Genomic DNA, 12,650 nt, shown 5'->3' with positions numbered 1-12,650 from the left:
GTTTAATTTAGCTGAGTTGACCACATGGACAAGAAAGCTTTGCAAATTCATTAGAATGTTATGAAATTTATTTGGGAAAAAGTTTCGTGCACGGTTGTGACTCCTCTCACAATAGGGGCGAAATGACCAAATGTCTCCCCTATTTGACAAATCGTAACCATCCCTCATATGTGGCCATGCATGAAAATCGTCCCCCACACACCCCCCTTTTTATCGAAATAGACACTTGAAAAATTATAAGATAATACTAATTGGGGAGGGATGGGTTATGATTGAATTTGGCTTTTGAAATTTGTCATTCCTACTTCATAGCATATCCTATCTATCCAACAGTCATAATTTTCAATCCAATCTTCTGTATGGCGCAACCATCATGGGAAGGCGGCGGAGGAATTGTATCTTTCAAGTTTCTTCTAGGAATGGTGTTAGTATCACATCAATAATTCTTATTTATGTAGCTATTTAACAAATAATCCTATACCCATATGACTAATAGGAAGACACGAAAATTTTTTACGTTCATTTTAAATAAAAAGAAGATGCAAAGAAATAAAAATCAAAACGATGGTCACATAATTGTCAACTCTTTTCAATCCCAAATTTGTAAACTAAAGAAGAAAAATACAAAAAATCTTCTATAAACGATGGTTCTAGCTATCCTTGAAACTAAGGGTGTCAATTGGTGTGGTTTTGGTTATTCGGTTTGGTTGCAGTGCGATTTAAATTTTGATAAGGTGAAATCAAAATTGAACCGGATAGGAATCAGCTAAAATCAGAGTCGTTTTGCATATGGTCTAGTTTTATCGGTTTGTATTCATTAGTAATGAAGAAAAAAAAAAAACTTGCTTTTCGTTATCCAACTCGCAACCGATTTACATGCGGTCTGTGTAGTGTCACTTCTAGGAAACAGTAATGAAGACAATCTATGTTTTCAAAGTCTTTATATTCCCGTGTTTCCCCCCATTCTCTCTTAGTCTCCCTCACTCGTCATATTTTCCATGCTTATGTGATATTTAAAAAAAAAAAAAAAAAAAAAAAACTTCTCATCTTCACCCATCCTTTTTTCTTTCCTATTCTTTGTTTTTCCATTTTTTTTTCTTCTCCAAATGATAAACAAACTATTTCTTCTATTAACTAGTAGGGTTTTGTTAATCTATTTTAACATCATCCATCATTTTCAATTCGTACTTGAACAAATATAATATATAGTTAACCCAAAGACATTTTACTTATTTTATGCTTCTAAGTATGTTGCAATATTTGTTGTTTATTAAATTAATCATTATGTTATTAATTACTCCAATTGATGTATGGGATAGTATTCGAGTAAGAGGTACCGGTTTCTATTAAGTTTAGACCGTAGTTTTGCGGTGCAAATCAAAACCAAATCGGGAAGAGAACCTATAAAATCAAAACTGGATCATTTTTTCTACGGTGCTGTTCGTTTCGATTGTAAAAGGTCAATTTTGATTCCGATATTTCGTTCCGGTTCCATTTGAGACCCTTATTTGAAACCAATCTAAGGCCCCAAAGCCAGCCCCAACTTTGTTTCTTGGTTTGGCTAATTCATCTGATAGACCATTTAAAAATCTTGGGATCCATGTAATAAACTAGGTACATTGACATCAGAAATAACTATCCTTGCTTGTTTGTTTAATGAGATGAGTCATTGACCACTGGTTTAATGCCTTTTATCCTTTCACTATCGTTCTATTCCTATTTGCCACCTATTTTGACTGTATTTTTTTTTCTTCAAGGAAGGTGAATAATGACTGAATTTGTTGATGCTTGCAGGTGGTATTCAAGTATAATCCTCTATATATAAAATGTTGGATTTAGAGATTCTGACATCTCTAAATATATTAAGTATACACTTTCGAATGGTGAAATCAAGTTATCTTTCCCTGTTCTTCTTCTTCTTCTTCTTACTCTCTCCCAGCTTCTTAAACAAGTATATGGTTGCTCAAAATGGAAGTATCAATTCAAATACATCCTTGTTTCATGTAGGAGTTGTTCTTGACTTAAAATCGAAAATGGGAGAGATTGCTGAGAGCTGCATCTCTAGGGCTTTATCTAATTTTTATGAAATTCATGCAAATTATGCGACAAGAATTGTGCTCCACGCCATGGATTTTGAACAAAATGTTGTGGTTGCAACATCCTCAGGTACTTTACCAAACAAATTATCAACTTTCTTTGCTGTTTCTTGCTTTTATTTTAATCTGTTAGCAATTTAGTTTCGTTCTCTTATTGTTTTTTATTGAATTTCAGATTTGCCCAAAATAAAAACAAAAATTATATTTCGGAAGAAGGTTGGAGATATAAAATAAATTGGAAAATTACTCACCCTTTTTCGGATCTAGGATATATAATATCTGGAGCTAAGGGTGTCAATCGGTTCGGTTTTGGTTCAGTTCCAGAGAGTGTTGTTGTGATCCGAAACTGAACCAAGAACCCAATCGGTTCTGAAATTTGATACTCAAACTAAACCTGCTCGGTTTTGGTTATGTTTTGGTTCTTATTTGGTTCCGAAATTCAATTCTAATTGGTTCTTACATGGTTCGGTTCCAATTCCTCTACTCAATGCATATACTATAATATACATACTATAACATTGTAGTGTAGTATAATAGTATTATAAAATCTAACACTAACATTAGTAATATATTCTATACCATAATATATATACTATATACTATAATATATTAAAATAACATACTATAATATACTACTATCCAAATTCTATTTGGTTCTAGAATTTGGCTCCTATGCTTGATCCAAAACTGAATCAATTCTGAAATCCAATACTCAAATCTAACTGAATTTTATTTGGTTCGGTTTGGTTGGTCTGGTTTCGGTTTCGGTTTCATTTTTCGGTTCCAGTTCTAATTTGATACCCTTATCCTAGAGCCTAAGTCAGTTAAATTAAGGAGGAGGAGGGAAAAAGCAACTGTGAAGTCACTGCCATTAGAGCCTCGCTTCAGAGGGGATCGGTGGTTGTCACTGAGTCCACTTTGGAGTCTAGACTTAGCATCGCACTGTGAGTAATTCGTGGAGCATGTCTCGCCTCAGTGCCACATTGTGCAAGTTCGACAGTTTGTCTTTCCTAAGTGGGGTGACAAATGTGGTATCAGACTCCTCTATGGCACAAGGGTGTGCCGCACATCTTGTGGCGCAGCACCACAGCTAGCCACGTGGTTGAGTTCCCCTTTGGACGGTCTGGATCGAGCTTGAAATCCAGATTTCAAAATCCTGAAATCCTCCCACACATCGCATGTGCACCACCCTCAGCTCTCCCAGCTCGATCCAGACTATCCAAAGGGGAGCTTGTCTGCGTGGAGGGTTGTGGTACCACGCCACAAGATGTGCAGTGTACCCCTGTGCGGTAGAGGAGCCCAATCCAACCAATGTGCCATATAGTCATTTATGTGCTACTCGGCAAGAGGAGAGGAGGTTATTGGGCATCTGGGATCTCCACAAGAGATCTCTATAATCTATACAAGGCCACCAGGTTATAGGGTTTTTGGTTGTTGCGACTGTTTTGTTGCAAGGAAAACAACCATTTAATTTAAGTGTTGTTGGCTCGTCCTGTTGTGGCCAGAATTGATGTGGAACTGATATCAAAGCAAGTTCAAGACTTTCAAAAACTCCATGTTTGGCATCGTACTCATCCTGGTACTCATCGAAAATTGGAGGTTTACTCAAATCAACCTGAACAAAGATTCGCTCGTCTGCAACATCATTCATCATTTGAATGTCATCTCTAGTATTGATGTCCTCCATGGGAGCTGTACAATCACCTCTATGCCTGGGCGCCATTACAGCTTCTCGCTCTCCTCCAAAGCTCTGATGCCAAACAATACACCTTGGTTGGAAGATATGGATCGGGAGAATCAAGAAGACACTTCAAGGGTTTAACGTGACTCTTCAAGGAGACAGAAAGATTTGCAACTCTTCAAAGAAGCAACGTAACTTTCTAGAGTTATAGGGTAGAACACTACAAGTTTCCAAAATACTCAATGGAGTAATATTTCATTAATCAATGCTTCATTACTGAATGAGTATCGCTCTTACATATTTAAAGATAAACACAAAATCTAATTTGCAAGCCCTAATTGCATTCTATCCTACGGCTACGATTGAATTAGAAATTAAATCATAAAATAAAGGAAAATTAACTCCTAATCTAAGCTAAACTCTTAACAATTAAGAAATACTAAAATTAATAAAACTCAAACTAAGGAAGGAAGGCTATTGAAGAAATCGGATAAGGCATGCTCCTTCATGAGTTCATCCAAGGGAGAGCAGACTCTCTCATCAAAACCGTATCTCTCTCCTCAAAATCGTCCAAGATTGTCCATGTGGCATTAGTGGTGGCTAGGTTGTTTCCTTGTGAAATTCGTCCAAGCATGGTCTTGTGTATTTCATTCCTAAATTATAGAAGAAGTAAAGGAATCCAGATCCTCTACTGTCGAGCTGCCCGGCAGGACCGTGCTGCCCAGACACGGTGCTGCGCGCAATGACCGCCTTACCCCCACTCGGACAAGGCGTTTGGGCAGGGATAAGGCGGACATTGCGCGCAACACCGTGTCTGGGCAGCACGGTCCTGCCAGGCAGCTCGGCAGTAGAGGATCCAAATTGAAAGTAAAGTCATTTCCCTAGTTGGGGTTCCAACTTCTTGTTCCACGAGTTATCCTCTTTCTAGAATTAGGTTTCCAAAATAGTAGCAATCTCCTCCTCAAACATAGGAAGTTGTAATCCTTATAGCAATCAGTTGGAGATCTCTTGAAGTCAAATCCACATGGCAAGGGGTGAATCGCCTTTGATGATGTGCTCGGTTTGGCATGTAGGTTTGGGTCTGCATGACAACAAGATGAGAAATATAATTTAATATATATAGTAAAAATCTCATATATATATATATATATATATATAGATAGGGAAAAGTTTTCATACACGGCTGTGTAAGCCATGTATGTGAGAGGATCTCTCACAAAGAGTTGACAAAGTCACAAATCCCTATCCATTAATTAATGCCTTGAAACTGCCACCCTCTCACAGACACGGTTTACACGACCGTGTATGAAAACTTTCTCCATATATATATATATATAGCTTGTTGCAACCAAGGTTGGTTGTTTGAGTTAAAATAATACCGCAAGCGTACGGGTTAATCGTAGCTACGGGTCGAACACGAGGAGATATACGCCACTCTATTTAATTAACTTAAAAGTAATGCAAAGTGGACCAAATTAAAATGTTAAATTAAACTAATTAAACTAATGAAAATTAATGCATCCTAACTCATAAGCATCTAACAAAATTAAGGGATTAAATTGGCGTCCTAACGCATGAGCATCTAACCTATCAAACTAAAACGAATTGAAAGGAATAATAAAAACGCAGCCACACTTCATAATCACATAAAAAGAAATAAGGGAATAAAAGTGCATCCACATACCACAACCATATAAAAAAAATAAAAGAAATAGAGGGAGAAGAAGAAGAAGATAGAGAGAGATAGAGGAAAGGGAGAATGAGATTAAGGGTTTAGAGAATGAGATACCTTGATGTGCTTGAATACTTGAATAAACTCACCATGGCTTCCTCTTCTAAATCTCCATGTCTTGTCATCAACATAGGAACTTAGACTAGGAAGCTTTAAACTAAAACTATTACAACCATTAAACTAGACTTATAAAATCAAAACTAAGAACTTGAAATCAAAACTAAGAACTTAAGCCAAAAATAGGAAAAGAAGAGAAAATTTCACTAAGTGAATGAAATAAAAATTACACTAAAAAACTGAATTAAATTGAACTAGAAACTAACTAAAAACTGAACTAAAACTACTAACTTCTTACAACCCAAAGGGCAAGGGGTATTTATAGGGGGAAGAGAAGAGAAGAGAGAAGAGGGAAGTGTAGGAGAAATATTTCCTAAGAAAAGAGAATATTCTCTTCTCCTTCCTCTTTTACAATGCCTTGAATCCTAAGAAAAAAGAAAAAAATAGAAAGAAGAAGAAGAGAAGATTGTTTACATAGACCTTCTATTTCTAGAAAAGTAAACTTCCAATTCTAACAAGTGCTTCCTTTTCTTTGTAGATATCTTCTCCAAGCAATAAAATCAAAACATCTTTGATTTTTCAACTTTCCATAGGTGAGAGAATATCTTTCAAAATAAATCTACCCCAAGTAGAATGTCAGAAGTGCCCTTGAGAAGTTGGAGGAGAGAGAGAGTAAGGGTGATGACTAGGATTCCTTCAAGAATAAATAAAATACCCATTCTGTCTTTCAGGAAACGTGGAGCATGGGGTGCTTATATAGGCCTCACCATTGTGTTCCTTGCGAAGAATCACCCAAAATAGACCCAAATTTCGTCCAATTTGGAGTTCGGGAGCCCAAGATATCTCAAGTTGAAGTTGGACTGTCCAGAGCCCTCCAAATGAAATCTTTCGGGTACAAGAAATATAACTTCTAATAATTGCGTTAAGGCCCCTGTAATCTGAATTTTAGTTTCACTTTATCCCCAGCCGACTGTCAATAATTACAAATAAACCCCTATAGACCATTTTCGTGCTTCGTTACGGAAACATCCGTAACTTCTTCGTTTCAACTCGGAATCATGTGCCGTTTGAACCGTTACGAAGCTGACTCGATGGGCTATACATCCAAGCCATTAGCACCTTTAAACAGCTTAAAAACATTTCCTTAGCATCATCTCCTCCATTTTCACAAGAAATCACCTACAACCTGAAAAGCACAAGAAAGCACCGAGTAACTCTGTCCAATGTGATAAAATGTATGCTTTATGCCCTAAGATTTCACATATAAATATGCTCATCATTGGTTCCAGCAAGATTGTAACATTACTTTCTTGTCCCTTGTCTTATTCTCTAAAGTTGTCTTCGTCATGTGTGAAAAGGATTTTCAAAATAAATTGAAAAATGACTTATCATTGTGTCATTTTCAAAAACTATCATTGTCCATGTGAAATGATAATTTACTCTTCATTCATTTACTACATTTTACAAATGCAGCTTTATACTTGATGAAAGATGTAGAGGTACAAGCTATCATCGGGCCACAAGAATCAACTCAAGCTTCATTTGTGATCGAACTTGGAGAAAAAGCTCAAGTGCCAATTGTTTCTTTTTCAGCAACAAGTCCTTCTCTTTCTCCTGAGCAGATCCATTATTGAAATGCCGTAAACTCCTGAGCAGATCCATTATTGAAAGCACCAGGTCCCCGCCTCTTTGACGCCAGCAGTGTGGCATTGAAATCCCCTAAAACCAGCCAAGGCAGCGCTGATATTGATTGGCTTGATAGGTCTACCCACAACTCTCTCCTTCGAGCACGGAAACTACTAGCATGGATCAAGGTTAGGAAAAACCTCTCCCCCCTTACATCACACAACAGAGTAAGTTGTTGATCCGACCAGCTAACAATCACTGGCTTAGAAACACTGTTCCTCTAGATGATCCACAAATTTGGGTGCTTTCCCTTTCTTTCATTATGAATGCACTCAACACAGAAACCCAAGTGCTTAAAAAATAATTTTAGAAATTTCTCTGGACCCACCATTTGCTCACCCACACAAATCACGTCAGGTGCATGAATCTTCACCAGAATTCTTAAGGCAGCCTTAGTGTTGCTGTTAAGAATTCCACGCAAATTCCAGTACACAACCTTCATTAAAAATTAGAGGGTTTAACGCCATCTCATGCGGCTCTGTGTGGCAGATTCCGCACCTTCTTTGGCTGCTTACTTGCTCTTTTATTCGACATTGACGTGAAAGAATCCACTAGCGCTGCATCCACTTGTCTGACCTCATCAAAAGCCCTAACGGGGATTGACGGGTCATGAAGAACAACCTGGTCCTCCCCGCTAGGCAAAAACTCCTGGTCACACAGCACCCCTCCCTGTGCAAGGGAAGACCCATGTGAGTCGCTAGTGCCTTGGCAATGCAAAACCACCTCAATAGTCCCTCCCACGCTTGAAATCTCTGGTTGCACAATAGGTCCTTCCCCCACGCTCACATTGGCCGAGCTTTGCTGCCCCTCTATCGACTCACTTCTCATCTCAGGCTGCACTACTCCACCCGTCCCCTGATGCACTACCATAGCCGCACTAGTGGAACTGTGCAGTACCTCCTGAATCGGAGAACCAGTCCCTCCTTGGCACGCAACCCCTGTGTTTGAGGCACCGAAACCCTCCTTATTCCGCCCATCAAAGCCTTCAATCTGATGTACCACCAAGGTCTCGGTGGCAGGGCAGATTTGCACTTCAGGCTGCTGTGAAACAATAACTCCCTGCACTGCTGTCCCTCGTACCGAGGCCCCTAACGAAGCTCTCCTACTCCTCCTCCCTACTCTGGCATCAAGATACTCCGCTCCAGGGATAGCAACCTCCACTTGTGTCACCTGATGGCTAGTAGGGCAATTCTCTGACCAATGCCCATACTTCTTGCAACCCCCACAACGTGAAGGTGGAACCTCAAACACCACCGATTGTTTAAACAAAAACAACTCAGCACTCCCAGGTTGCTTCCGTTCCACCAAAACTTCTGAAACCCTAGGCTGTGTTTCATCCACATCCACACAAACCCTAGCAAAGTGACCATAGAACGAGGCTTTGGTCTTTCTATCAATGGCTACCGGCCGTCCCACCGCATTAGCTATGGAAAAAAGTATATCATCGTGCCAGTACTCCTGTGGTAGACCTGAAAAGCGGATCCAGATTAACCGATGATACATCTGTTGCGTATCAACGTTGAAATCCGGACTCCAGCGCTAAAACCTAAGCAGTTGCCCTCCAATACGGCAAGGCCCACGTCTCCAAATCATCAGTATATCAGACTCCAAATCAAATCTGAATAAAATAAACCATTTACCTAGGGTTTTTAACTCCATTGTCCCCGAGAGGGCCCATGTGTCTTTTATAAAACTCCTAACATCATTCATCGATAAATACCTGAAGTTTAGCCTGCCAATCAGCAAAAATTTGAGTCTGCTCATCTGCTCCTCATATGCCAACTGGGGGATCTTGATGCACGTCATGTTACCGTCCCTCACAGGCTGAGGGAGGCTCTCCATGTTAGGAATAGGGAGTCGCGCACCTACTGCCGCTGCAAAGGACTTTCGCTGGGGAACCTGCTTCGGGCCAGACTCCTCCTCACGATGGTGATCACCCTCCACATTCCCCCCATTGAGATCCTGCAATTCCCTCGCATTAGGATCCAAGGTTTTCGGCTGATCTTCGTCTCCTTCATGAAAAACCCTAGGGGCGCCCTCCTGGGAAACCCCAGTCGCTGCGCCGCTCTCACGCTCTCCAGAACTCATATTTCCTTATATATATACTAATTAATTGGCTCCAGATCAGTTACTATTCATTCATTTGCTACATTTTACAAATGCAGCTTTATACTTGATGAAAGTTGTAAAGGTGCAAGCTATCATTGGGCCACAAGAGTCAACTCAAGCTTCATTTGTGATCGAACTTGGAGAAAAAGCTCAAGTGCCAATTGTTTCTTTTTCAGCAACAAGTCCTTCTCTTTCTCCCCTTAAAAGTCCTTATTTTATAAGAACAGCTATTGATGACTCAACTCAAGTTAAAGCTGTTGTTTCCATTATTCAAGCCTTTGAATGGAAGGAAGGGGTTTTGACATATGAAGATACCAACTATGGAAATGAAGTTATACCCTATTTCATTGATGCCTTCCAAAAGATTGATGTTCTTGTTCCATACAAGAGTACCATACCTCTGGATGCAACTGATGATCAACTATTAAAAGAACTTCATAACTTGACAACCATGCCAACTAGGGTTTACATTGTCCACATGTCTTCTGTTGGATCTCGGCTTTTTATGAATGCAAACAATGCAGGAATGATAAGCCAAGGTTATGCTTGGATTGTCACTGATGGGTTATCAAGATTAATGGCTTCCATGAATTCTAGTGTTATTGATTCAATGGAAGGTGTATTGGGTGTAAGACCATACATACCAAAGTCCAAAAAGCTTGGAGAATTCAAACTCAGATGGAAAAGAAATTTCTACTCAAACAATTCATATGGTGAAATATCTGAGCCAAGTCTCTATGGTATATGGGCATATGATATAGCTTGGGCACTAGCCATGGCAGTTGAGGGAGTTAGAACCATGGATCCTCAGTTCCTTAGTAGTAACACTACCAATAATTTAACCGATCTTTCAAGCCTTGGATACTCAACAATTGGCCCACAACTTCTCCAGACTATTTTGAGCACTAGATTTAATTTGGTTAATGGACAGTTGGAATCTTCAGCTTTCCAAATATTCAATGTGATTGGGGAAGGGGAAAGAGTGGTTGGCCATTGGACCCCAATGGGAGGGATTTCAAGGCAGTTAAACACAACAAATAACTTAACAGATTCAGGTTCTATGAGTAACCTCAAAGCTATTGTATGGCCAGGAGACTCAACAACCAAGCCAAAGGGTTGGGTTATACGAACAAATAGTCAAGAGAGGTTAAAAGTTTTGGTGCCAGTTAAGACTGGCTTTAGTCAATTTGTGAGCATGGAAAGAGACAACATCACCAATGAGACGATTAATATCACAGGGCTCTGTATAGAAGTATTCAGTAATATAACAAGTAGACTACCCTTTGGTCTCCCCTATGAGTTTCTACCTTACCCGCTCAATGGAACTGATCTTGAGAGCTATGATGACCTAATGTATCAAATTTATCTTAATGTGAGTGAGTTAGAATTATAATTTATTTTCTATTATGTTCATGAACGGCATTAATTAACATATATTTTTCAATCAAAATTAATACAAATTTATTTCTCTTGTGATGGAACAAACAGAACTTCGATGCAGCAGTAGGGGATGTATCGATTTTGTTTAATCGATCTAATTATGTATATTTCACATTGCCTTATACAGACTCTGGAGTGACAATGGTTGTGGCAATGCAGGATAATTTGGAGAAAGAGTTGTGGTTGTTCTTAATGCCTTTAAGCCTAAAACTTTGGTTGGTGACTTTAGGAGGTTTCGTCTACATAGGGGTCGTGGTTTGGATTCTTGAACATAAGATAAATCCCGAGTTTGGTAACTCACGTAGACAACAAGTTCAATCAAGTATTTGGTTCTCCTTCTTAACACTTGTATTTGCCCAATCGTAAGTATATAATCTTCTATCTTCTTTTTTTTTTTTTTTTTTTTTTTTTTTTTGGGTAAATTACACGCCACCCCTTAGTTTTCAAACGAAACTCAAATCAACCCCTGGTTTTTGAAAATTCTCATCCGTCCCCCCTCTACAGTAATGGTGTTAGTCTGCTGTTAGTTATTTGTGTGAAAGGACTATTTTACCCTTGTACTAAAACATTAGAATTAAATTTACAATACTACCTTCAAAGTCTATGTTTGGCTGCCAAGGGTAGTGTAGGGATTTAAATTTATTTAAATGGCTGACATCATCATTTAACAGCATAAAACTAACTGTAGGGACTAATTTGTCATGTTGGGGTCTAATACAAGAGGTGAGTTGAGTAATTTATCCTTTTTTTGTTTTGTTTTTACATAGGTAATATCGCTTTATTGAAAAGAAGAAAAACTATATAGAGAGGAAAACAAAGGCAACAGAAAGAAGCACTTCACAGCACAAGAGAACGCACTAACTTGCAAGCAACCAAAGAATTGAGTATCAACATAATAAAGAAGTGTTTCTATTAATGGTTGCAGGAGAGAAGATTGAGAGCAACTTAACAAGGTTGGTGTTGTTCACATGGGTGTTTTTTGTGTTAATCTTAACACAGAGTTACACTGCTAGCCTCTCATCAACTTTGACAGTACGGCAGTTGCAGCCAACAATTACAGATGTTAATGTCCTAAAGAGTTCCTGACAAACTATTTGCAGTTTGATAAGTCTAAACTCAAGAGTTATGGTTCTCCAGAGGAATATCATTATGCTTTATCTAATGGATCTGGTAATGGAGGAGTTGCTGCAATTTTTGAAGAAATTCCTTATACTCAAGTCTTCCTCAATATGTATTGTAATCAATACACCATGGTCGGACACATCTACTCTTCTGAAGGATTTGGCTTTGTAAGTCTTTCTCTCTCTCTCTTTTGATAGATATAGTTGCCCATGTAGAATACCCTGCATTAGATTTTGTTTTTGTTTTTGTTTTTGTTTTTTTTTTCATGAAAGTATTGTGGGTTCTTATTTCCTATTTTTTTTCAGGTATTCCCTAAAGGCTCTCCTTTAGTCTCTTACATGTCAAGGGCAATCTTAAATCTTACTGATGATGGAACATTAGACACAATTAAGCAAGGGTGGCTAGAAAATCAAACAAATTGCATTAATGCAGACGCTACATCCATTTCAACCAACCAGCTCACCTTGCAAAGCTTCGGAGGTCTCCTGTCCATAATTGCAGTTGTTTCATTCGTTGCACTGCTAATACACTTTTTCCCGTTGGGGTATGGCAAGTATCAGGCTACATTTAAGATTTTCAGTAATATCATAAATGGTCTCAAGGTCATGCCCCAGGCAACTAAAGGTGGATCCATGGAACATCAACATAAGGATGCTGAGCATACGAAAGAAGCCACTGTTGAAGAAAAAGAATGAATACTGTAATTTTCAGTTTGTTCCGAGGGAGC

The 12,650-nt window shown here is 38.8% G+C and overlaps 1 pseudogene; it reads left to right on the top strand.

Annotated features, from left to right (window-relative positions):
- Positions 1-11,878, top strand: part of LOC122659200 — a 29,436-nt pseudogene extending 17,558 nt beyond the window's left edge.
- The last annotated feature ends 772 nt before the right edge of the window (positions 11,879-12,650 follow it).

This window comes from Telopea speciosissima, chromosome 4 (genome assembly GCF_018873765.1).
Source record: "Telopea speciosissima isolate NSW1024214 ecotype Mountain lineage chromosome 4, Tspe_v1, whole genome shotgun sequence".
Classification (NCBI taxonomy): domain Eukaryota; kingdom Viridiplantae; phylum Streptophyta; class Magnoliopsida; order Proteales; family Proteaceae; genus Telopea; species Telopea speciosissima.
The sequence above is the reverse complement of the archived record's forward strand: the minus strand, read 5'-3'. Positions and strand labels throughout refer to the sequence as shown.